Source organism: Ambystoma mexicanum, chromosome 12 (assembly GCF_040938575.1).
Source record: "Ambystoma mexicanum isolate Mex_15411 chromosome 12, UKY_AmexF1_1, whole genome shotgun sequence".
Taxonomy (NCBI): Eukaryota; Metazoa; Chordata; class Amphibia; order Caudata; family Ambystomatidae; genus Ambystoma; species Ambystoma mexicanum.
This window is the reverse complement of record NC_090936.1, coordinates 259,506,827-259,534,528: the sequence shown is the minus strand read 5'-3', so window position 1 is coordinate 259,534,528 and position 27,702 is coordinate 259,506,827. Positions and strand designations below refer to the sequence as shown.

At 46.3% G+C, this 27,702-nt stretch overlaps 1 protein-coding gene across 1 annotated transcript in view; it reads right to left on the bottom strand.

Moving 5' to 3' along the window:
• Positions 1-27,702, bottom strand: part of PIK3C2G (phosphatidylinositol-4-phosphate 3-kinase catalytic subunit type 2 gamma) — a 3,221,975-nt gene that overhangs the window by 1,351,091 nt on the left and 1,843,182 nt on the right. The gene's annotated exons all lie outside the window — the stretch shown is intronic.

Sequence of the window (27,702 nt, the reverse complement as noted above, 5' to 3'; positions counted from 1 at the left end):
TCGCCTTGGGTGATAAGCCTGCACATATGAAGACATTCACGGTCTATTGGAGACTCTCAGGTGATCCATTAGCATTCATGGGTGACTGCAATTTTAGACAGGGATGGCCTGCAAACTTTCATAGGTCAAATGTTCCCAGGTTTGGAATAGTAACCAGACCAGCAAGTGCAATGCTTGTTATATGCACCACAATCCAACCTAGGGCCACTCACAATTATACTGCCACTTGACTGGGACATTTCAATATATTACTCAATTTTCATACGAAATTGACAATTTAATCAACACACAGCACTACTATATTTGTTCCAATAGTTCCCTGAGACGCAGCTGATACAGCTGCACTTGATGTTGTTTATCATCTATGTATACGTCTAACCTAACTTTGGTAGAACAAACTACAAGTTCCAGAATCTTCGAGGGACTGAGACAAAGAAGAGGGCTGAAGAGGCATGCAGATGTAGTAGTCAGGCAATTAAGCCTAGTAGCCATTCCAGGAGTCAGGTAATTGAGGCTAACAGCCCACACCTGAAGTGTATTACACAACCTCGGAAGCATAAAAGGCCCCAGCAGGAAAGCAGGAGTAGAAGGAGCTGGAACAGGAACTGTAAGGCCCGCTGGCAGTAGTAGCAGAGGGGAAGCACAAGGCTGGCAAATCACAAGAAAGTAGAAGAATAGAAGAGACACTGGGGCATGGAGATAACAGATTTCACCTGCAAGCTCTGAGAGACTCCCAAACTCTTAGATGCAGTGGCAGCGCAGTGGAGGATGTGCAGAAGGATGAGTTTTAAGGCCAGAAGCAGATGGCAAGCCAAGGGTCTCGGCAGAAAAGTTAACTCCCACATCAAGTAGCCGGACTGAAGACACTGGAGAAGGGGATGGGTCGACAGCAAGCCAGAACTAGCAGAGGAAATGGGGGAAGCAGAGCAACCTACAAAACCAGTGTCACTGAAGCCGGTAAGTGAAGCATGGTGTTCAGGTGCACTGTGCGAGCCTAGCCGGTAACTGCAGCCAGCTCCTAATTGACTCACATTATATCTAATGCGAGGAAAAGCTGTTCGTTATATCAGAAGTCTCACCATAAATGGAATTGTAGCACTCGCATATAACTTTGAAGATCACTATTCGCGCGAGAAATACTTGAAGCCCATTATTGATGTATCTAAAGACTAACGGAGCAGTCGTGTGTCTCTAATTAAAGGGAACGCTGCCTAAAACATTACCGAATATTGAACCTTGTCTATATATGAGTTATAAATAACAGAGAGTGAAAACTACAACAAAAGGAGATTGCGTGTGACTAATTATAATTCCCGAATTAAGTTTGAACTTCATTATTTACTATTACATTGGAATACAAGGTTTTATTCAACTTTTTTTTTTTTAAACTGTCTTTATTATTTTCAAATATCAACATTCATCAAACATTGTAACAACTTTCCCCCCCTCTCCCCCCGGGGCACGTGAGTTTGATTCGGGGATTACATTATGCATTAAAAATGTCTGTGACCTTGATGTTGTGAGGGCACCACTGTTCCATAAAGTCTGACTGGAGATACTCCAGGACTCCTCCCCATTCCTTAGCAAACCTGTCCCTCGTTCCTTGGATTGAGTGTGTGACTTTTTCCATTGCCAGCTCCGCCCAGACCTTTTGAAGCCACGTGAAAATCAGAGGTGTGTCTTTCTTTTTCCAATTCTGGGCTATTGTTGTCCATGCTGCAATGAGGAGTCCCATAAAGCTTCTCCATTGTACTTTTTTATATCTTCTTGCTGTGTCATCTCTTATTCCACACAACCAAACGCCCTCAACCAGTTGTCCCACATCTGGAAATATTTTGCCCATTTCTCCCTTAACTTCTTCCCAAAACGGCACTATTCCCCTGCAGGCCCACCAGGTGTGTTTCCACGTCCCCACCTCTCCGCATTGCCTCCAGCATAGGTTTGACGTTTTTGGGAACATTGTGTGGAGTCTCTCAGGGGTGTAGTGCCACTGTGTCACAATTTTAATCCACATTTCTCTTATTTGTGCTGATCTGGTCATTTTGGGGATCAAAGTCCAAAGATCCTCCCACTGTTTTCTTGTCGGTTCCTCCCCCAGAGTTCTGCTCCATTTGCTCATGTATGACCACTTAATTTCTTCATGCTGTGAATTTATAAAAGAATATAGAGTCGATATCCATTTCTTTGCCCCTGAGTTGGTTGTAACGTATTTCTCGAATGAAGTGAGGGTTCTCGTTGCTGTCTTCGCGATATCCGGGGATTTTAACCAGTGTTTGAGTTGTTCATATCTATATTTATCCAAGTGGAGCGTGCTAGATATGGGAGGCAGGACTCAAATGATCTAATTTTATTGTTGATAAACATTTCCCCAATTTTCTTTATTCCTGCCACTTCCCAGCTTTCATATGTCCCCTGCTCCATCCCCGGCAGGAACTGCGGATTCCTACATATGGGGTAAAAGGGCCTAGCGTGGTGGTCATTAAACCCTTTCGTGTTTGGATGTCCCACGCCTCCATCGTTGTTTTCATTATTTCGCTAATCCCTATGTTAGGGTGTCTATGTTGTTTCTGCTTCCAGAGTAGTTCCACTAGCGGGGTTCTTGCCACTGCTCTGTCTTGTGCTGCCAAGATCGGTTGTGGATCGTCGCCCAGCCACTCCCGTAGCACTTTTAACTGGGCCGCTTGATAGTATTTCTGGAAGTGAGGGAGCGCCATCCGACCCTCCCTGGTTGGTGTGGTTAAGATAGCCCTGGCCAGTCTTGGCTTTTTCCCATTCCACACAAAGGTTGTGGTTACCTTCGCCAGTGTTTTAAAGAATGAACGGGGTACCCCCAGCGGGAGGGCCTGAAAACAGTACAGTAGCCTTGGGAGGATGGTCATCTTTACCGCTTGAATCCTGCCTCACCAGGAGATCGACAGGGGATTCCATCTTTCCAAATCTCTGCGGACCCTCGTAAGGAGCTGCGGATAGTTTTTACCATATAGCTGTTCCACCCTGTGTGTTAGTGTAATTCCCAGGTATTTAATGCCTTCCGCTGCTATCTTGAGATTGAGTGTTCTCGCTTCTCTCTCTATCTCCCTCCTATCTCCCGCCAGTATTAGGATTTCCGATTTGTTCCTATTAATTTTTAGACCTGAGATGGCCCCGAAGACTTCCAGCTCCCCAACCGCTGCCGCCAACGTTCGGCCCGGCTCCTCTAGTGCTAAAAGCATATCATTCGCGTATGCGGTTACCTTGTGTTGTATGCATGCCATGTCTATCCCTTTAATATGTGAGGCTTCTCTTAATTTCATTAGTAGGGGTTCTAGAAAGATAGCGTATAATAATGGGGAGAGCGGACATCCCTGTTTTGTTCCTCGGGATATGCATACCTTTTCAGTAACCTCCCCATTGATGGCCACTCTGCAGGTTGGGGCGTTATAGTTCGCTCTTATTCTTGCAATAGAGTGCTCCCCAAATCCCATGAATTGCAGGGTCTCAAATAGCATGGACCATTCAACTCGGTCGAAAGCTTTCTCTGCATCCAGTGCGAGTAGAATAGCCGGGGTTTGCTTTATGCCAATTTTTTCCACCAAGTAAATGATCCTTCTGAGGTTGTCGTGGGTTAGTCTTCCTGGGACAAAGCCCGATTGGTCAAGATGTATTAACTTTGGGAGAAGAGGGGAAAGTCTTGCTGCTAATATCTTGGTGTATATTTTAGCATCAATATTTATTAGGGAGATTGGTCTATATGAAGCTGGGTGTGAAGGGTCCTTCCCTGGTTTGTGAAATACTAGGACCTTCGCTTCGTTCATTGTGGGGGTCACATTGCCACTTTCCTTAAATGAGTTTAGGAGTCTGGTTAGAACCGGGATCAGCAAATCCGCATATTTTTTATAAAATGGGGCTGTGTAGCCATCCGGACCTGGGGCCTTATTTAATGGGAGTTCGTTTATTGCTTTTTTAACTTCCTCTTCTTTAATAGGGTCCTCTAAGGCCTGCCTGTCTGCTTCTGAGATTTGCGGGAGGGTGAGGGATTTCAGATATGTATCTTGTGCGTCTGCCTCCGGGTGGTCAGTGGAGTAGAGTTTCTGGTAGTATTCTCTGAACACTTCCCCAATGTCTTGTGTGCGCGTGAGATGTTCCCCATTCGTGTCTATGATGCTTTTGATCGTTATATCTTTCTGTTTTGCGTGGAGTTGTCTCACTAGTAACCTATCTGCTTTGTTTGCTTTTATGTAGTACCTTTGTCTTAGGTATAGCAGGCTCCTTTCCGCTCCTTTTGAGCGTAGCAGCTCTAGTTGGCCTTGAGTGTGTCTGAGCGTCTTCTTTAGTGCTCTAGTGGGTTGTGTCAGGATTTTCCCTTGCAGTTCTGTTTTCGACCTTTCCAGTTCCTTTTCCCACATATACCTCTGTTTCTCCTTCGTGATTTTCAGAGCCATTAACTTCCCACGGATCACCGCCTTAAACGCCTCCCAGACTGTGCTCATAGATACTTCCCCAGTGTCATTTTCCGTGAATTATTCTTCTATCATTTCCCTTATCGTTTGTCCCGTAACCGGGTCCTGGATTATGTCCTCCGGTAACCTCCACCTCCATAGACCACTAGATTTCCCCGGGAGTTTCAGATCGAGCCACAGGGGTGCATGATCAGATAGTGCGATTGCCCCCGTTTCCAACCCCTGGATCTTGCCCATGAGCCCCACTGATGCCCAAAAGTAGTCAATTCTTGACATGGAGTTATGCACATGTGAGAAGTATGTAAACCCGCTTTGCTCCCCCTTCAGTTCCCTCCACACATCGTTAAGGGCTAGTTGGTCCATTTGTTGCTTGAGGCGTTTTGACGGTGCCCCGTGGCCATGTACATTCCCCGTACTTCTGTCCAGTTGTGGGTCCCATGCCATATTCAGATCTCCTCCCAAAATCACCTCCCCCTTGCGAAGGATTCTAATTTTCCCAGGGTGTCTCTCATAAAGCCATCCTGTCCCACATTGGGCACGTATACTGACGCTAGAGTGATCCGTTGCCCTTCCAACACCACGTTAGCGAATGCATACCTTCCCTCCTTATCTGTGATGGGGTCCTCCAGTGTGGCGTCCCTTCCAACCCTCATTGCTATCAGGACCCCCGCTCTTTTTTCTGTTGCATTCGCCTGGGCCCAGATTTTAAATCCCCTTACCCGGGTTTTATGTTTGTCCTTTGCTCTGATATGAGTTTCTTGGAGGAGCAGGAGGTCCGCCCCTTCCCTTTTGAGTAGTTTTCCCAGTTTCACCCTTTTCGTGGGATGATTCATCCCCCTTATGTTATAAGTCACAATGCGGATCTTCCCCATTTAGTAAGGCACATGTTCATTGTACTTGAAATCCCTTCCTTTGCCGCTGCTCTAGTTTTTGTGTCCCCATCCCCATTTCCATTCCCCCTGAACTCACCCCCCCAACCGATAACCATTAACCAAACAAGTTGCCCCCGAGCAGGGCGAGGGTTCTTACTGATGCCCGGGCGTTGCGCCCTCAGCTCCCTGCCCTCCATCCTCTCGGGGGGAATTTTTGTGGGGGATCCTAAACCCCACATTACCGTCTGTCCTTACCCGATTCCAAGCCGATGGGTCCATCCCGGGCCGCCGTCTTTGTCTCTCGTGCAGCTGTTCTTGTTCTCACCGTCCCCCCTCACTGGTGCCATGTGTGGCTGCCGCCATGGTGCCCACGGCTTTCCTTTTTTCTTTTCCTCCCATCATGGCAGCTTCCTACGGCCTTCCCTTCCCGTGTTAGGCCTTTTTTGTTTGATCGTTTCCCATCCTTTTGGTTTTCTCCTTTGCTCCCCACTTGATGTTGCTTGATCCGCTTCCTCCCCATCGTCCTGGAGGCCCATTATGTTGAGACCCTCTTCCCATGTGGTCGCTCTTCTCTGTTTCCCCTCCCATGTAAAGGTCAGTCCAAAAGGGAAGGTCCACTTGTATCAGATTTCTTTTGCCACCAGGGCCTTGACTAGTGGGGCCATAGCCTTTTTTGCAGTGTGACCAGGGCCAGGTCTTGGTACAGTTGGATTTCCTGTACGTTCATTCTGATGTGATCCATTTCTCTGGCCTTCCTCAGTATCTGCTCTTTTTGTGGGTATGAGCATAACGCCACCAGAACGTCCCTTGGTCTTTCCCCCGGTGCTCCAGATCTTTTTGGTCCGACCCTGTGGACTCTGTACACTCCGATTGTATCTGTCTCAGATGCATCTAGAATATCTCTGAACACCTCCTTCACCGCTGTCATAAGGTCTTTGTCCAGTACAGTTTCCGCCATGTTTATGATGCGAATGTTAGAGCGTCTGGAGCGGTTCTCCAAATCCTCACATTGTATTTCAAGGTTATGGGTGAGTCTCACCAAGTGTTCCTGTGTTTCGCTAGCATGTAGCAATTCCTCCTCGATCCCCTGGACCGTTCTTTCCATTATGTCTGTTCTCTCAGTTTAGCCACGTCGACCCTAAGGTCCTAAACCGCCTGTTTCATGTCGTTTTTCATCGTCGTGAACTGTTCCTGTACTGAAGACATGAATTTTTCTTGTAGTTCCTGGAACCATGATTGCATGTCATCCATAGAGGGTGGATGCTGGGGGTTCGTCTGTGACATGCCTTCGCCTTGTTGGTTGTCCTGAGGCTTCCCTTTAGCTTGCTTCGTAGTGTCCGTTGACCACAATTGAAGGATGTTTGCGTCTTGCCTTGAGGACTGCGGGGTCTGTTGGGAAGCGATATTTTTGCTTTTTGCCCTTGGCATGTTACGTTTATTTTCCTGGGGTGTGCGTGGGCTTCTGTTATACCCCTGTGAGCTGGGTGATGTGCCCCCTGGGGTTTTCTTGAAGTTGTCTTCTTGGATCGCCCTAGTTCGCACCCGTTCATATTGTCCGTGCCGGTTAGGGTCTGCTTGGGTGGGCCCTTTTCTCTTTGGGTGTGTTTCCCCTCCATGTCAGGGTTTCCTATCTGGGCCGCGGGGTCACCCCGCGCAAGTCACATGTTTCAGGTGGGCTCTCCCTTCTCCCTATTGCAGTGTCCACTCTGCCCTCTGGTTGTGTCCTCTTGGGGGCCTTTACTGCAGCCTGTAGGCACTTTCCTCTTTGCCCCGCAACCGATTGCCGTCTATGTTGTCCTTCCCAATGGGATATGTCTTGCTCCTGCTGCGGAATGTGGGAATGCCTGGGGAGGTTATTGGACTTGGGCCCTGTTTCCCCTCAACTGCTCTGGTCCGCTCACCTCTGGGGGCTATTTCTAGCCAGGCTTTCATCCCTCCGACCTCACGCTGCCATCCGTGGTGCTCTCTCAGTGCAGGAACCTGATGCCAACCTTCGGCGCCGAGTGCGCACTTCCGTAGGCGGGGTCGTCTGCACCCACGGCCCCACGATCCTTGGGCTTCGTGTGTGATCCACCGCCCAGCGCGGTGCTGGGGGCCCAGCGCTCCGAATGTCAGGGCACCGGGTGTCTTCGATGGCGGTGGGGGAGGGGCCGGTATGTCCGCTCCACCGCCCTCGGTCCGAGCCGCTTGCTCTCTGATTCCTTTGGGACGCGATGCCTCGGCTGGGCGCCGGGGACGGGGGGAGTCCGCCCCTGCCGCTCCGACTCCTTATTCCTCGCCTGCTGTACTCGGCTTGCCCTCCTGATCCGTTCCGGAGCCGTTGCCGGCTCGGCGGCAGGAGATCTCCCGATGGGGGAGGGGCGGTCTCTGCAGTTCTCGCTTCCTCGGTGTTCTCGGCGCCCCAACATTCACCCTGTCGGACCAGAGCCTTCGGGAGGCGTAGGGGGGGCGATCCACCCGCTGGCCGCTTGTTATGCTGCTAAAATGTGCTCATTTCGGCGGCCCGGGAAGAGCGCGGCTTAGACGCGGCTATTCACCCCGGCGGCCATCTTGGAATCGTTTTATTCAACTTTAAACCTTAAAAACTACTGAAAGAGGTGTGTGTACCCTATTGTGTTTTCACTTAGAAGACTGAACTCTATACTGTATCCAGAATTGACATTTATTCTAATTTCAAGAAGTCAAGAGCCGAAAACATTGAAGAGTAGAGCAAGCATTACCCAAGCTAATCGGCATCTCCTTGTCATAGAGAAACCTGTCTTGCCAAGAGTTAAAGAGCCGTCTACCTATCTTGTGTAGCTGTTAACAGTCAAGTGGTATAAGAAATAAGTACATCATTGTAATCTGAAGCTGAGAAAGTGGCAATCAAGCTTCTGGGTAATAACCTAGGCTGATAGCTGGCAGAAAGGTGGGAACAAAGCTGGGGAAGGGGAACCAAATGCTTGTGAATAACACTTTGAAGTAAGATACAACCTATGGCGTGAACGACTGCTGAAGCTAGAAGGGAGAGAGTCTTGTGAGCAAAAGCAGGTTGTTCTTGTGGTAGTTAGACTGAAGAGGCAAAAGACTGCCCCACTTAAGAAAGCCATTTAAAGGAAGAGTGCCTTGCCTACCTGAGGAGGTTGGAGTGTCGGTGAAAAGCTACCTAATAATTCAACAGTACTGGAGCAGTAGTAGTAACGCTTGAACTGTAATGATATATTAAACTTTCAGCAGATGTCACATTGAAGTGGTGGAAGCAGTAATGTGCTGCGGAACAAAGAGGACTGTTCTCATTGTGCCAACAGTAGAAGTGTGGTTGCTGAAAGCAGAAGCAGCAGAGAAAGCATCCTGACAAATATACCAAACGTAGACTTGTACCTGAAGAAGTCGTACAGACTTGTGAATTTTTGACATTTGTGCAATATTAAACTTTCTTTTGAACTGTGGCTATTTATCTTCAAGAAGAGACAATTTACCATCATAAGCAGGATTACCATTGGTGCTATTTCATTTTTGGAAGTTGGAAGGGGATCTTTTTATCCAGGAACAAAGAATTCTTACCAGTGAATTTTTGTTTGATGAACTTCTGTTTTGACTTTGAACATTGAAGAGATGGTTTGAAACATTTCTTACTTTTTGTTTAACATTTTGAAGTGACTTTAAAACCTGGGGAAGGGACCTTACCCAGGACAGGATAAGGGCATTAAGATATTGTGTTCATATTGTTTATTATATTGTGCTGCTATATCATTTCATTTGTATATTGGTTCTTTAGTGTGAGGGTCAATTATCCCATGCTAGAGAATGTTCCCTTTAGACGAGGTAGGGAATTCCTCTGTAGAGTAGGGCACGCAAGGTACTTTTTCATTATATTTTCTTTAATAAAATGACATATTTTGAGAAATCTACAAGCAGTTGTCCCCTAACGCCTTACTGACCCCTCACATTCTACACAGGACTCTTGGCTACAATGCTCCAAAATCCTGCCTGGAAGCAAGTCCAAGGCAGGCCACCAATGGTAAGGATCTGCACCATCCAAACAGCCAGCAGTGGTCCAATCAGGGACCACAGTGGGTTTCACAGATGTCTTGTACCCAGACCTTTAGGCACCTTGGTTGAAAAATGGGATCAGACAGCCCCACTCACTTCCTGAGCCAAACACACACAAAGGTCTCACTAGCCAAAGAAATTTGAGTGCTTGACATAATTTAGGATTTCCTGAGCTGGCAAGGCTGGAAGAAGGCCAAACAACAATATGGCCCAAGAACAAGAGAAAGTATTGTGGTGTTGCCATTTTAGGGCACTAGGCACATTTAGTAGCAATACGTATAACTGTGAATGTGCACACTAGAAATAACACAAAAAATGGTAAAAAATATATTTGCTGCCACCAGCTTGTCTTTGGAACTGTAAGAAATCTCATTGCGTCTTCACTGCTTTGGATGGGGAAGCCCCTACGCATGAGGCCAGGAAGGTGAGGCAGCTATCTGATAATCACCCTGGGGATTGTGCTAAGTTGGAGAATCTCATCGGGAGGGAGGACCCCATTAAGAGTAGTGACCAGTTTGGGAGAACACAATATCTTTTCCCCCTCCAACCGTCCATTAAAAACCATCCTTCTCCACATTACCTGAAACCCCAGGGGGTATTGTAATACATCCCAGGTAATAACTACTTGGACATGGAAGAGGGTGCAAGTAATGATGATTTACACGAACGACAGTACACGCTGTAGCCTTTGCAAGGACCCGATTGGCCCGCTGTCATTCAAAGAAAGAGGAGAAACTGCAGGATGGTTTACTTCGTTCTTAGTCCGGCACAGACCACGAGAGCCTTCAGGTACATGGAAGCCAGCCAGAGGGAGAAGAAAATCAAGTCCTGGAGAAAACCACAGCAGGGAAGTAGACCAGAGTGAAGGAAAGCTGCTTGCTGGTACCCAGATCCGGTAGAGTGCAGAGAGACAGATGCCAAACAGCAGAAGAAGCACACAGAAGGTCGACAAGGATGCCGGAAAGCCCAGGAATCTACTGAAGCCCCTGGGAGACCCACAAGCAACCTGAAAAGGACAGCCCAGACCCTACAGGTACCCGGGTGGCTGATCCCAAGGTTGGGGAGACCCAGGTGGGCTGGAGGCAAGACGTATGTGACATCAAAGTTGCAGAATAATTACATGAAGGGGGTCTGGGACCAATGGTAGGAAGATGAATACTGAACAGTGAGAAATCTGAACTTTGCATATTTAAGCAACACCTACAGACCTTGGCAGGAGAGTAAACTAAGGCTGCGGTCTATAAAAAGAGATAACTGTATGAACATATAAGTGAAGGGGGTCTGGGACCTACACTGGGGAAATAACCACCAGCCAATAACTAAAAGGATTATAAACTTTACACATGCAAGAGACATTCATATACCTTGGCAGGAGGGTGAACCAAGGCTGTGCTTGGAGAGAGGGATGGGAATCTAACCAAGTGAAGGAGGTCTGGGACCCATACGGGGGACAAAGATCCCAAACTATAAAACCAACAAACATGTAGCTTGCATTTTCAAGGAAAACTCAGAGACCTTGGTAGTAGAGTAAACCAAGACTGTCGGTGAATGAGAAGGTTGTGTACCCTACTTGACGTGAGAGTAGACCAAACAAGGGGTACTGAGAAAAGGACCCAAGCCCTTGCAGAACTGTTACTTGTTTTCATGAAAGGGAATCTATCCATTGAGTCTTATGGAACATTTGCTTAATGGCCCGTCACCTTTTGGAAGTTTTGTTGGAAGTTTTGTGTTTGATCTACAATGTTGGCCTTCAGGTCGGCAGTTATATGATATTTACCCTTGCACATTATACTGAGTTTATCTTGTGAGGGATAGGTTAGGGTTTGGACACAGGATAGCAAACTTTACTTTGGACATTCTGACACAGTTTCATTAGCTAGTTTTAATGAGGGGGGGCTTTGTAGAGATAGCGCTAGTTAAGTTTTCACCCAATTTCCCCCATTTCTGGTTATTAATAAAAGTCTTTGCCAATCAGCATGCCACCTTTGTGTCCACTTCTTACTCCTAGAGCCTCAAATATGATTTCAGTAGTGGGATGCTGACCTAGTTGATACTAACTGGGGAACCCTTATTTTATAGAATACCCATGTTCGACGACCAAGAGATAGCTTTGATTAAAATGACATTTTCTTTTCCCTTTTCTCAATGTTAATCACCATTAAGGATACTACAGGGTAAGAAGTACAGTTGAAGGTCTCCCCAACCAAATCGGTTGTTGACATTAAACAGTTACTTCCTACGAGGTAGAAGATCCCCACAATTCACCAAAGCTTTCTCTATAAGGCAAGGCCACTGATAGATGCCTTGGGAGGATAGCTCAGCAGCAACGTGCTCACCTTGGAAGCAAGACGACACGGAGCAACACAGGTTCGATCCCCGGGTCCGCGCTTAGAAACCTCTGCGTATTAGGAGCGTTATAAATAACCTATCATATCATATCATAAATCATGGGGCAAGATTATCTGATGCAATAGAACCCAACCAAAAGCTAAGGTTAGTGATCAAACCCACTAAAAATCTTCCACCAATAGGGAGTTTGTGGATAACACCTAGCCTAGGAAAATCTAGGGTTAGACCTACCACCCCTTGTGGTCGTGAGACAAGTCTAGAAGAAAAGACTGTTGAAAACATCCTAGTCCATTCCAACACAACCTTCAAAAGGGAGGAAGAGACCCGAATTTTTGAAGAGGATATTTTTCTTTTTTAAACACCCACCCTTTCCTCTTCCTCTCCCAGTTCGCTGGTAGATGAAGGGCTTTCCCTGCTACAATTGACAACTGAAGTTCCTTACCACTCAATTGCCAAAATGAGTACCTTGGAGGCTTTGCTAGAACTCCTTGTCACCCACCAGGTAGAGTCAGAAATCCTGTATCAAGACAGCCTTGCTAAAATAGCCTCTCAGCAAAGGCCCATACTTCCTCATTAAGTCCTGCAACCCTACAGGGAAGGGTAGGATTTGGGAATTTTGGCAAATCAGAAAATGCTGTGGAAACTGTGCTGAAAATCGGGGGAGAGGTATAGAGTTTTTTTTAAAGCCTCATCTGTGACCTGGAGAAAAGGTAGGCACTGATTGGTGCAGGAAGTCTGATGAGGGCAGTCAATGGGAGAGGAAGAGAGGCACTGAACCACCAGCCCCACATTATAACAGCAGGAAAGGCAGAGTGCGGATTGTACAGATGAGGTCACAGGAGGAGCTGAAGGTTGACTGGGAGACCAGGCAGAAGATGGATGGATGAGCAGAGTGTTGGGGAGCTTAGCAAAGGTGAAGCATTTGTAAAGCATACGTGGTTTCAGTTGTGTGTAGCACAGTATACTGTGCTACACACTAGCTGTATATCTGTATATCATGCTAGCTGCCCCGGCCAAATCCCTCACCTATGTGTGTTACTGTAACATGGCGCCACCCATTTCTAAATTGCCTGATTCAACTGAAAGCATTAGTGAACTCAAGCGGTCCATGAGCACTGACAAACACACAGTCCACGCATGGCACAGTAAGCACAGTGGGAATACTTGTAATGTAGCCCTAAGTCTCGTGAAGCACAACCACACTGAATTACCTCCCAGCCCCACAAAAGTAACCCCCGACTGCCAAACCGAGATCACGCATGGCACCTCTTGTGCCGTTTTGAAGCTCGTGCTGAAGACTCCATGGGAACAAACAACCCTACTACAGGGAGCACATTTACTCCACCTCTATTGGCCCTGTCTCAAGCCCTATGAGCACGACCATCAGGAAGAGTAAACTCCAGTCAAGGACCTGCTATTTGCCCCCCCGCTCTTGCATACAATCATGGGTCAAAAGAAAAAGCCGTCTTGGAGAGGGCACACATGCTATTGTCAGCCAGAAACCTACTAGCCATACAGTTTATCTCCACCTTTAAACCGACCCCTTAAATAGCAGGTTTTCATTAACCAGACACGCCTTTGCAAAGACATGGCAACCTCTATACCCCACTAAAGACTCCTGGATGTCCACCTCCCCATCCACTAAAGCTAACCTACCGTCATCTGGGCAACCTGTTCTATTCAAGACTATGCCTCCGCCCCGGACTCCAGCACCCCACCTTGACACTAAGCTTGGCTCACACTCGAACACCACTGAAAGGGTCTCTTGTCGATGCAAGATCTATCCCTGCACATGCCCTTGACATCAATGACCTCATCACCTCTCAGGACCTAGACATCCTGGCCATCACAGAAACTTGGCCACATGCAGCCTCCAGGCCCACCCTCTCACTGGCAATCCCAACAGGCTTCCCTATATTCAGAAATGATAGACCTAATGCCGGAGGAGGTGTCACACTGATTGGAAAGGAATCCCTCTGTATAAGACAACTCACCACCTCCATGGAAGGGAACTGCAAAATACTTTGTCAAATTGACCATATCACACACTGACACCATTTCCCTGCACATCCTCTATCACTCTCTGGGCCCCATCCTATCCTTTTAAGAGGACCTCTTACACTCCCTTGGTACCAACATTAAGTCCAGAACCATTTTCCTAGGTGATCTGAACCTTATCCGTAAACGCCCTTCGGATCTGAAAGCCACTTCAGTAGCCAACTCACTTAGTGCATTGGGCTTTAAACATTGCATCAGTGACCCCACTCACACCAAACGCTGTACTCTAGATTGGGTAGAAGACATTCACTGCCAGGTATCTGTCTGCTTCAACTCCCCTTGTCCGTGGTCTGACTACAACATTGTGTCTTTCATGATAACACCTGCCAGGCTCACCTCCCAACTCCCCTCCTTTACCACCCACACTGGCCCGTAGTGCCCACAAACTCACCAAAGACAGTATTACTCCCCTACTTCAGGCTCTCCAACCACAACACTTACACACTAATGACCCTAGAATTCTTGCCGAGTTGTATTTGCAGACTCTGACGGCAGCAGCCGATTGAGTCAACCCATTAGCACCCCACAAAGCTAAACAATCTGGTCATGTCAACTGTCGGTCTACCCCGGAACTCGTAGGGCTCTGTGCCAAAAACCATCTTGCATAATCTAATTGGAGAAAAGCGCTCACAGACGCCCAAAAGATGCTGTTCACTGCCACAGCTAAACTCCATAGACAAGCCATTATCCTGGGTAAATCCACTTCTTACAATACCAGAATTGCCAATGCCAAATCTAACACACATGTGCTCTTCACCAGCTTGAGTGAACTTGAAGCCCCAGCAGCCCCATTCCACTATCTCCAAAACCGAGTCCTGGTGCACGAACATACAAAACACCATGTTGAACAAAATTGATACCTTACCCAAGAACATTAGCCACAAATGATCAGCACTTAAGACCCTTCAATTGCCTGCCACCCCCCATCGGCCATCTGAGGTCCTTGGCCAGACATGCCGCTTCAAAAAGATGTCTGGGCTGGAGGTCGTAACGATCCTCAAGAGCCTGAAACCTTCTAGATGTAAAGGTGACATCTGTCTGGCCACCATCATCACGGAATTTTCAGAAGTGTTGGCCCCCTTCATTACTAGATTTATCAATGCCTCATTTGCTTCCGGCCTCTTCTCTTCAAGCCTCAGGGAAGTTTGGGTACTCCCACTGCTAAAAGAAATATCACTAGCCGATCACCGACCGATCACTACTGTCCCTTTTCTCTTGAAATACAGGATAGAGCGGAAAACATCCTAATTCAGTCAATTTTGGACACCAACCACATACTGGCAACACATCAATCCGGTTTCCGGTCAGGTCACAGAATGGAATCTGCTCTGCTCAACTTGAAGAACCAGCTTCATGAGATCCGAGGCAAAGGGAAACCTGCACTCCTTCTCCTTGATTTCTTGGCTGCGTTTGACCTGGCTGACCACCAAATCCTATGCCATCATCTCACCACCATAGCCAAATTCTCGCCAGAAGTCACTTACTGGGTTGCCTCCTTTCTGGTGAGCAGAACCGTGTTTGCCGAGAATGCCAGCGCCCCCCAGCATGACTCTTTTTTAACATATTCACCAAACCCCTATTTTACTTACTAGACTCGATCAGCATTTCTTACACTAATAATGCTGACAACACCCAAATCCTCCTCCCTTCTCTGGCATCTATTCTGAAGACACTCAGACTTTAAACACGGCATACTTGACAATCCATGCTTGGATGGCCACTCATCGAATGAACGACAATAAGACCCAGATCCTCCTCGTAGGCCCTTCTGCAGTGATTAAGAAGCTCAATGCCCACTATGCCTCCTTCAGTATTGGTGGCATACAGATACCAGTATCCTCTTCAGTGAAGACATTGGGAGTGTACTGTGACAACACCCTCTCACTCACCCGCCTAGTGAATGACATTGCCGCCTCCTGCTGCCTACACAACAAAATTGATTAATGCATCTACAGCCTTCCTATCTCAAGACAGTTGCCTTACAGTTGTCTGAGCTGTTATTGGGGCAAGACTTGACTATTTAAAAGCCCTTTTTTTTGCACGTACCTCAGTGCAGAATATACAAAGGATGCAGGTAATCCAGAAAAATGTCCTCCAAGCAGTGCACAATATCCATAAATGGGAGCACATCTCAAGCAATATAAGAGAATTTTGAATATGATCCTCTCTCGAATTGGCAGCCAGTGAGCCTATCTATTACACGCAGATCTCTATCCAACACTGCCCGCCCGTACTTGTCACACAAAAACACCAGAGCCCACTTGGCCAGGCCCCTGAGATCGGCCTACTTGCATAGACTACGCCAGCTGAATTTCAAACGGTCCAAATCAGGAGGCGCAAGCTTTCCCAACTTTTCAGAAAATCAGTAGAACAAACCCCTGACCATCCTGAGAGCTGAACAATTATACTGGGCTTTCTGAAGGGCCCTGAAAGGGCTCTGTGATAACCTGGGTATCATTGATCAGGCTCTGGCCTGGCTGACTTCTTTCCTCTCCGTTGACACTCCCAGGTCCAACTTGGGCATTTCCTCTCCTCTATCTCTGTCTCCACCTGCAGTGTTCCCCGGGGTCTAACCTTTCTCCCTGGATGTTTAACCAATAACTGGCACCTCTCGCCCACAGCATTGCTTCTCTCTGCTCCAACATCCAGTGCTATGCTGACACCCAGCTTACTTTCAGGCTCCCCTCTGCCACCTCTTCTCCTTCTCTAATGCCGGATTGTCTGTCTGCAATCCAGGAGTGGCATGCCGCCTATGATCTCGGCCTGAATGCCAGCAAGCCAGAGATCCTCTGCATCGTCACACCTGCACCACTCTTCCCCCCACTCTCTGGCCAGCCTCCCTTGGCGCTCCTCCCGCTCCCACCTATGAGGCTAAGAACCTCAGGGTTATCTTCGACTCCTCACTCTCCTTCTACCCTCATATTTCCCACATCTCTAAGAAGTCAAACTACCGACTGCACCTCCTGAGAGGTATTCTCTCCTTCCCCCAGAAGCTTACTGTTTCTAGAGCTCTGGTTCTCTCTAGGCTTGACTACTGTAACAGCCTCTTTTTAAATCTGGCCGCCTCTACTCTCCGTCCTCTGCAACACATCCAGAACAGGACTGTGGGACTTGTTCTAGGCTTCAAGACCATGGATCGTATCTCTCCAGCACTGAAATCTCTCCATTGTCTCCCAGTGGCTGCAAGGATCAGGTTCAAGACCCTTTGCATTGTCCACAAGGCCTTTTGGGGCCTGGGACCAAAATATCTCCAGATTTCTCTTCTGAAGTATCTTCCTACTCAAGCTCTTTGCTCCTCCAACTCCTTGAGGGTCAGTCGCTTTTCCAAGCAACGAGTTGGGGGCAGATGTCTCTCTTCGGCTGAAACTTGAGCAGAACCATCTCCAGTTACGGAAGCAGCTGAAGACTTTCTTCTTTGCTTCTGCCTTCTCTTTCCCACTACCCTGCTGATCTCCTGTCTGATACTGCACTGGTTACCCTCTGAACCACGGGCCCAGGTCCCTGCCCTCCCAGTCACATACCTGCACTGCCTCTTGGCAACCCTGCGCTTGGGGCTGTATCAGCAAACCTACATCCCCCCTACCTGCACTATCTAATCACCCGTTTTCTGCACTTAACACTGCACTGCCACATGCTGGCCGCACTTCTTTTTTTTGAGGTTTGATCCTATGTCTTGCACTTGCTCCTCCTCCCCTTCCCCTGGCAATTCTCTCCCTCCCTCCCTCCTGCACTTGCGCAATCTCAATGTCATTGGGCCTAGTAAGATCATTGCCTTGTCGCCCCTGTTCCCCTCCCCTGCCTCGTCGTGCCTTGAAAGAATTGGGTATAGGCGCGCTATAAATAAACTATCATATCATACGTGTAACTGGTTATGTAATAGCACCTTGATGGCTCCGGTTTAGCACGTTTGATAAATGAAAAAATAAATAAATAAAAGTGTAGGAAGTTGGCAGGGCGGTTATTGAAGGTGTGTTTGAGAGAGAGAGCAAGTGAGGCATAGTTCGGGAGAGGGGAGTAGCTTACTAGGAGTGAAAGGGGGTGTTAGGAGAGAGTGAGGATAAAAGAGAGGTATGGGGTGAGGTGCGAGGAGACAGTTGTAGGAGAGTAGCAGGAAGGGTGTGAGAACAGTGAGTGTATTGGAAGGGTTATCAGGGAACCATAGGCCTGAGTTTGGGAAAGGGATCAATAGCAGTGTGGAGGGAGTGGTAGTAGCAGGACAAACTGAAGAGCAACATTGAAGGGTGGAGGCGTGGACTACAAGTGCGGAAGTCAACTGAGAGGAGTGCAGAAAGGGGAAAGTAGTTGCCTGAATGAGAGATGTTGCCACTGCTGAGTTACTAGATCTCGGGGAATCACTCTTTTTTAAGTGTGTGTGGGCATCCTGCATGACAACACCATTGAATTCAGAATACATTTTGTTGTTAGGGACACTTATTCTGCTTGACAGTATCTCTCAAATTAGACCATGGAAATTAAAATGAGGTCATAAATGACAGATATTAATATGTGATGTCCTTGATCGGTGGCCATCTTCAACAATATAACGTAACCTGTGATACCATGGAATTTGTTCATCTGTGGCTCGTTTATGACATGGCTCATGTATGACACTATGTCAGATGGCACCGAAAAAGATACAAATGATTTTGGGACATCATTGCAGAAGCACAAGTAAGTCTGAGATTGTAGAATCTCTGTTAGGTACTTTTGTTCTAAAGTCCAACTGGTGTGGGACTAACAAGACTTATCTCTTGGTACTAGGGGCCCAAATCTTAATATAGGCATGTACTGCACAAGTCACTAGAGTGGCTGAGCAGGTAGACTTATCTTAAGAGGGAGCTGTGTGAGCTGTAGAGCTGTACAATAAAATCAGATTACACAGGTATCCAAGTAAATACTCACTTAAAGTTATATTAAAATATATGTATTTATATATACACAAGGCACACATGCAAATATAAAATGCAGCAACTAACAATAACATTCAATGTGAAATGAAATCAAGATATAAAAGAAACAATAATGCAGGTGAGTAACTTTTGCTATGCTTTATATATCCAGCATGCACAGTGACATCAATTAAAGGTCAATATCAGCACTTATATCAACTTTACAAAACTGTTATGCAGAAAACACTTTAGCAGCTGTTAATAACAAATATACTCCACAGAGGGATATAGGCAGTCTGTTTCCTAGCAATAACAATGTTCACAATTAAAACCTGTGGAGGAACCAGCATTGCCAAAGCCAGTATGATCAGAAGATGGACCTTTGGGAAACCAGGGAAACCAGGACAGCCAAAGTCAACTGGACAGTTAAAGTTCTAATGAAGACCTTCAGAGGAAAACTTAGTTAACCAGTCAGTGGTTCTTGAAGACACACAGGAGCCTCCCTGACACTGTACAAGCTGCAGTGCCTGCACAAAGGAGTCAGGTCAATTCTTACTTGAAGAAAACAGCACTTCCCAAGCCAGGAAGCACTAAAAAATGGCACAATGTAATTATAACCTAAGCCCCACAGTACCTTCCAAGTCAAGAAGAAATTGTAGCTGGCTTCCTTCTTAGTGCAATGTTGCAGACCCCGATTCCTGCTCCTTGGTTCTGGTGACGAAAAAGGGGGACCTCTGGTGGGCTTCTACCTCAGCAATCAGGAGAAGTGGTTGCAGCAATAGATTCATCTCACTTCAGCGTCTTTGTGGTTTTGGTGCCTTTTTCTTAGCACCAATAAGAAATGAATATCGGAAGTCTGATTCTCCTCGATTACTCGGTCCTAAACTCTGGTGAGGGGAATTTCGGTAAAGAATTCCTGCCTCTGGATATTCGCACGGATGCCTGCAAAGTTTCAACCGGATTTGATCTTTGGAAGATGATACACGCGATGATGGTCCAGGTACCCCAGGTATTGGAATTCTGTAGCTCAGGAAAGTCACAGCAACTCAGGGGCTGGCCCAAAATGAAGAAGGTTTTGAGGCTAGTTGGTCCCACCAGCCTAAAGGAGGAAGTCGCCCTTGGTGGGTCTTCCCCATCAATGTGAAAACTGGGTCAGCACAGCTGCAATGCTTCACCAGTATTTTTGCGTTCCTGGTCCTGGAAGGTGCAGCTGGCATCTCTGCTCGTCTTCTGCTTTGGTTTCCTTGTTCCAGTGGACGACTGTCTGTGGTCACAAAATACTTGCCTTTTATGCTGGATCTCAGTTATTCACACACTCAGAGCTGTCAATGACCTGGGGGTTGGCTGCCCTACAGGACAGCCAGCCACCCAGTTTGAACAGGTTTCAGCCATGCATACTCTTAGACAAAGGACAGTGATGTTTTGGGCTCCTCCCTCACTTCCTGCCTTCCCAGACACATTGGAGCCTGGGCGGGCTTCAGGGCTGAAGCATGGTAAAGGCAAATCTCACAAAGGACTCAAAACTATTCTAAAGGATAGAGAAAAAGCCCAGCAGTAAGTGATAAACAAAATGGCGAAAGAAGAAGACAGGGGCCATTTGGGGGAAATGATCACCCATGGGTGCTGTACTGCAGCTAAGAAATCAGCCTGCTAGTAACCTGCACAAAAAGTAGTAAAAGTAAACTACTGCCACCAGCCATTTAAGTTAATCGGTGTAACAAAAAATGTTACATGAAGAGTGGGAGAAGAAGTTACAATGTAACACCACAGCACCTCACATAGGGTGGTGTGTGCTGGACCCACACAAGAAAAGGTAAGTAAGATAAAAGTTATATTACTATTCTTGGGAACTGTAGTTCACACAAGAACATGTATTTTAACATTTTGAGGAGTACAAGAGACTTTTCAGTGACACTGCACAGAGGGTTCTGGGTGTCACAGAGCAAGAACAGATACATGTGTTCAACATAGGGAACTTACCAGACTCCCTAAAAGAGTAAGAATCAAAATCTCAGACAGATAAAAAGAATGGGTGAGTGGAAAAACTTTCCACTCACTCAGGAGATTAAAATCAAAAAAGTCCAGAGTCCAGCCAAAAGTGCTGAGGGTCTCTAAGGTTAAAGGGAATTAGCACAGAAACAGAACATTCTCCATAAAAATCTCCAGTTCAGGAAATGCTTTGGGTGGCTCAAGTTTGAGTCCAGTGAAAAACGTGCACATTGGTTGATTAGTAGTTCGAGAACGACTTGACTTCAAGATTCTTTCAATTACTCACTAATTGTCTCTCTAACCCTGCTCTGCCCTTCCATCCACAAAGGATCGCCAAAAGCACAGCTTCAGGACCCACAATATCCATCTACAGCCACAAATTGACTAACTCCATGTTTTAGACGCACCAATGCTGGGGGTTCTAACTTCCCAGTCACTGCCGCCTGTCTGTGGAGCGCTCTGCCTCTACACTTGCGAACCAACCTCTTTTACTGGCCATTCAGGAAACAACTTAACAGCAGACTTTTCAATTTACGGCAGTCCGCACAAGCAACGTTCTAAACTAACTCTGTCCAACCTACTTCTCCCCTTTCCTCCTTCAACCCCCCCCCCCTCCCCAGCATCCCCTTCCTTCACAACTATGTAACCAGCGCCTTGGTGCCTTGTTGGGTTTTATGCCTACAAGTTTTGATGCCCACGTCTGCTCAAGGGCCTCTGTGTTATTTTGGTTCAGGAAGTCTGCTGTCCTGCTGCTCTTGTCTACAATTGTGTTAGGCCTGTTGGTCAGAGGAGCTAGATATTGCCTCCTCTGTGTATTTAGTCATGCCAGGCTGTTAAGCTTAGTCCAGTGCTGGTGCACACACTATCTCTTATCTGTGTTTTTGATGAAATGCATTTAGCATGGTTTCCCTCTGTACTTGAGGCCTCGCTCACATATGTGGTGTCCCTTATTTCTTCATATATTATGTTTTTACTTGTTACTGGCTTTATGTATGTGCCCCATTACTAGCTTCTTAAGAAAACATAAAAAAATGTGTTAATTTGGAGAGTGGTGAGAGCACCAGGAACATTACATTACCTCGCCGAGCCTATCCTTAGATATCGGTGTTTGGTAAAGGCAGCTGGCTGCAGAAATACTTAGGGCCGGGCTCTTGTGCCCCAAATGAGAACTGTGTGCGTTTGATTTGGACTTCTCCACAATTGGCACTTTACACATTTGTTATATCACTTGGAGTAATCCTAGGTTTATAGGCGTCCTAGAGTAATGAGAGATATATAGTGCACTCGTAGGTTAATATCAATTCGATATTTATTATCACCATGAGTGCCAACACGTGTTTCGACCATTACAAAGGTCTTTGTCAAGAATGCAGTCATTATCATGCATACATTGTTCATTCGAATATTGATCATCATATCCAAACATGAGTGTGACAAGTGCAGAGTGATTAAGTGGATGGTGACGTGTATAAGTTGATAAAGAACATATTTTGTATTATGACATTATTACAACATGAGTCAAAGTCATTGATCCATTATCAGTTAAGATCAATTCATTACAGATCATCGGGTGAGCGGTGTATGCGTTGCTTAACAGTATAGAAAATCACATCATAATGCCCAAGAGACATTTACAGCACAAAGGAAAGAGATGGAAAACAAGATTATCTTTGTTTGCAAGTGGTACACATATTGTGCTCATAATTAAATTTAAATTAGGCAAGTATGTACTGGTATTGTTGTAGGCTCACCTAAAAATTGGATGTTTTCTTGCGTATTTATTTGGTGGCTAATAGCCCAAGGTAATTGTTTACACTGGTTAGTGCATCTAGGAAAAGAAATGGTACATTGTTAGCATCTGCAAAGATGGCTAGAAGAGTTTGTCGTATCAGTATCTAATTAATCTTTTAACAAGACTAATTTGTCAGTTTGATTAGTAGTCAGCTGCATTTTCCAACCACCTAACTGGTGGCTACCCCAAGAATCAGTGTCCCGGGGAAAATACATGCCCCATGGTTGTTAGGTAACACCGATAGCCTGGCTATTTGCAGTTTGTTTAAAATGGATGGTTAAACGTAGCTTAAATTTTAAATTATAATATCAATGGTGACCAAATGGGATTTTGGTTGATTCAGAGGCCTGTGGTGCCATAAATGAGGGACTGAGTTTGAGGGTTGGTGCTCTACAATATGATAGTTTTGGTTTATCCGAGATCCAGTTTTGAATGTCTCTATCAATGGGCAGGATATGCCAGTGCCCTTTTTAGGATTCTCTGGTATTTGTAGCTGTCCTCATTGTATTTGGGCACAGATGTAATGCAGTCCTCCGTGTATGCTTGCTTGTTCCTCTTTTTGGGTTGGAGCAAATTGGCCATTGCGGTAGCATTGGCATTGATTATGGCAGAATCAATGTTTGACATTTTGTAGCCTTTCTCCAAAAATCGCCCTTTCAGTAGGCTGCACTCTTCTTGGTATGTTGTGTTGGTGCTACAATTCCTTTTTGCCTGAATAAATTCTCCTTTTGGAATGTTCTCAGTGACATTTTTCTTCTGACAGCTTGTGGAGAATAGGACGGAGTTGACTTCTGTAGGCTTTCTATAGGTCCTGGTTTCAATGTCGTTGGCATTTGCTGTGATTCTAATGTCCAGGAAATCTATTCTGTGCCCACTTTCTGTCTCCATCAACTCAATCCCAAAACTGTTGTTATTCAAGTATTGCATATAGAATTCAAGTTCATTACTGGTTCCGGTCCAAATCAGCAGTATGTCATCTATGAAACTGTACCATTTATAGACGTGTGAGTTGAAGTTGTCCTGGCTGAAAGCATGTATCTGTTCATATCGATTCATAAATAGGTTTACGATTACAGGCGCATATGTAGCCCCCATCGCTATGCCCTTCCTCGGTTTATAGTATGTACCATTGAAAATGAATATGCTGTTAGATAATGAGAATTCCAGTATTTCCTTTGTCATTGCTTGATGATAATAATGTAATGCTGACGTTTGGGCGAATGCATAATCAATTGCATCAAGTGTCTGCATGTGTTCTATAGCTGTATAGAGTGCTTTAACGTTCAATGTAACAAGTATATATCCTGGTTCCCATCTCACTTCCTGTAGAACTGCCAATGCATGCATGGTGTCTCTTAGATATGTTGGAATCTTTGGTACCTCTTTCTCAAATAAATTGTTAACGTATTTGGCCATTGGTTCATTGAGCCACCCAATTGCACTAACAATTGGTCTCCCTTCTGGTATATTTAGGTATGGTTTATGTGCCTTGGGCAGGAAGTATATAGTGGGAATACTGGGATGATCACATCTGAGATATTTGGCCTCCTCATCAGTGAGTAGTCCTCTATTGTGCCATTTGTTGATCAGAGTTGATGCTTGTTCCTTGATCCCAGCTGTGGTGTTAGGTGGCAATGTTCCGTAGCAGCCCAGTGTTTTCAGGTGTGTCAAGGCCATTTGTAGACTTCTCTGTTCATAATCACTATATTCCCTCCCTTGTCCGGCTTCTTTAATGATTACATCTGGGTTACTTTTAGGTGTTCTTAGTGCCTGTAGTTTCTGGGCATTCAGGTTTGTATGGCTTCTCTTCTTTTTCCTTAGGTGGCGATCTTCTAATTTCTCCAGATCTCTTGCTATTGCCTTAGAGAAGATGTCGATGGCATTGTCGCCTTGGAACCTTGGAGTAAAAGTGGATTTCTTCTTTAGTTCCTTGGTGTTTAAGGAGCATTCTTCAATATCAAGTTCTTCCATTAGTGCCTCTTGATTTTTCCTCTTCCGGTGTTGTGTATGGTAAGTTCATCAAGATGTGAGCCTGTTCCAGGTCGTCCATTGGGACCCCACTGATCAGTGGTTTGATGACATTCTTTCCACTGCACTTTCTTGGCGAAATATTTCTTCAATTTGAGCTTTCGGGTGAATTTAAATAGGTCAATGTGTGCATCAGTGTAATTCAGAGTACTTGTCAGTGCACATGATAATCATTTGTTTAGCATAGTGATTTTGGCTGGTTAAAGTGTGTCGAGATAAATTCATCACTAGGTCCACCGCCTCTGTTCCCTTTGCTGTAGTTGTGTCCTTGACCTCGTTAATCTGAGTATTCCTTCGTTCTCTTCTGTGTGGCTTCTTTTGCCCACCTTTCTTGCCTCTATGTTTGATCTTGCCATTATCGTATTTCCTTCTAAGGGGTCCTGGAACCGCACCTGCTTGCTAGTTGTGGGTTTGTTCCCTTTTTTGTATTTCCTGACTTGGTCTAAAAAACCATATCCTTTCTGTTTGCTTGCTGTCATTGCTGTTGTGTCTTCGGTAGTTGTTCTATTTTCACTTGTGGTTGGTTGGCTGTCAGTGTTCATTTCTGGCTCACTATCGACATCAGAGCTCCACAGGGAGCTATTTGGAGTACTTTCTCTTGAAGACGTTCTGTAGTGCTCATCATATTTTGGCTGGAACATGAATACTCTATCATCCTTATAGTCCCTTATCTCTTGAAAATGTCCTGCATTTGTGTATTTTCACTTCATCCTGGTGTACTTTTAGTATGTTGTACTTTGTCATATAGTTCTTCACTTAAGAGCTTGCTGGTGTCTTCATTATTTCAATTTCTTCTTTGATTGCATCTATTGCTGTGGTTGTAACCCCCAAACTTTTTTCTGTTGTTTTACACCCTGATCTAGACTTTGCCAGAGAACCGCAGCCTTCCGCCGCACTCCTCTGGACTTTCGCTCCATTCTTACGGGGAAACTGACATGCCCTTAAGACAGTCAGTACCGGGAAACGTTGTTTTCCGTAGTTCTTCTCTCATGTTGCAGCTTTCGCGCAACATGGCACAAGAGGGCACTGTAAGCTAAGTTACTGCACTCTTGGGTCTCTTGTCATTCTACAGGCCCTAGAAACTCTCGATGGAATTATAACGAACTGTGCAAGTATGTCACAGACGGGACTGGTGTCAGCGATCGTTTCTTTGTGTTTTGAACTCCCTTTTGCCCTGTTAACCGCGCTTCTCGCGTTTGGCCAAAATGGGTGGCCTGGCTTCCAAAATGGCCAGACCACGAGGTTCTTTGTCCTGTCTGCTGACCGTCTTGCACCTTCAGCTTGCACCTTCAGCTTGCACCTTCAGCTTCCCCAGGTCGAGTCGACCCGGGGCCATCCTTATTTGGGCTTGTACAGGCCTGTTGTGAGCCTCCAGGATGTGGGCTGGGATGTCTGGTCCCAATACACATCCTGGGTGCCAGAGAGTCTAGTGTGTCTTGAATGCCTGGGACCACATTGGTCCGTGATAGGTCCACGTATGGTGTTAGTGTTTTGTGAGCAGATCTCCCATTGGGTCCTCTCCGTTTTGGCGTTCTCACGAAAAAAGGATAAAGGAGCCAAGTATCCTGCAACTAAGAAGCTTAGTCGAGTAATCGCTGGTGACCCATTGAAGGTTTGGCACCCTGCACTGCTGTCGTCCTGTGAGACCCCTCTGCCTCTGATCGAACGAGAAGGTCTGTACTGGCGCTTCGACCCTTTAGAATAGTGGGAACAACTATTCTCGGCATCTTCACCAACTCCTGTACGTAAGCCTTCGGAAGCGTCCCTGGGCCATCCAGCGGACTGACCAGCCTACACAGGAAGCTTGCTCTGTTACCGCCGTCTGGCTGCTGCTGAAATCCGAGCCCTTGACACTCTCACACGCTTTGTACACTTGGCGTTCCCAGGTCTGAAGTGAGAAGTGTACATTGGGCCTGGACTACAAGTGGCTGCCGAGTTGCCCTGCTGGGGTAATAATCTGTGTGTGTTCGCTGCATTTGGGACACCCTCGACCCTGACTCCTGCTGTCGCGGAATCTACACAGCATCGAGACATCCTCTGATCGCATCTGAACCTGCCAGTACCGAAACTGAACCGGAGAAGCCTGGGTCTGCCTGCATCGGGGACCGGTGAGTAGTCAATACCCTAACCGGTCACCCTCCCGCAGGAGCCTGTGACTTTTCACCGCTGTTGTAAACAGCACCCCTTTCTCCGTACTCGCGCCCTGCTTCTGCCCACAAGTGGAGGCCACGGTTGAGTAGCGGGGGTCTTTTCATCATCATTTTGTTCACCTCTCTGAACTGCATGATTTCCCTGAAGAGACTCTTCTTTGCCCGTTGGCACCCGCGTGTGCAGGTACTTTTCAGCACAAGGCTCCACTCTTCGTAGGGCTTGGACCTCCTTCTAGTTAGGTGTCCTCTGATGTCGAACGGGGTCTAACGATTACTTGCACTGCCTGTTTTCCTCCCCATCTAGGTGGTCTACATATTTCGTGCTTCTAACTCTTTAGACCCCTTGGTCTTGTATATATATTGTATTGATTGTGATGTGTTGGTTTACTTGAGTTTTATTGTGATTCTTTACTATGGTCGATGTTACAAAGGCCTTGTAATAAATGTGTCTATATTTTTAATATAACGCCTGCCTGAAGTAATTTGTAAGCGTCCTTGCTTTGTGTGCTCATTGCGGGCTTTCAGTCACCCTCACCCCTTTTGAGACCTAGTCTTGACCGCCGCCATCGCTACCCTGATTGGTCTGGCTTGTCCAGAGGTTACCCTGTTCCAAGAAACTAGGCTGGCCTTCTGAACCTCTGCCCCTCCAGGACAGAGTTCAGAAATCCATCTTAACAGTGGTCAATCTTCTATGCTCTCTGTCTGCGTGTTCTATCAAGAGTTCTAGCATCACTTTAGAACCGTTTATCAGGTTGTCTTCCCATTTCCCTGCAAGCTCTGTCTTCTGGATTGTTAATATCGAGGAAGATTATTCTCAGTCTCTAGGTATTTTATTTTGTTAGAGGTATGTTTGGAGTGGGAATCTCTCCCAGAACTTATTGATCTCTCTTGTGCATGGTCTCTCGAGCTTGATACATTTGTAGCGTAGCGTTTCAGGTTGGCTTGATTGTGAGGGAAAGGCATGTTTGTTTGAATGGTTTTTGGAGCACTACGCCGACCCACGTGTGCCTGAGCAAGACGCAAGTGAGTTCCTATGCAGCGGTCTGCCATGTTTAAACTTTCTAGGGACCACAGGAACAAGCACATTAAAAAGTAATAGATACA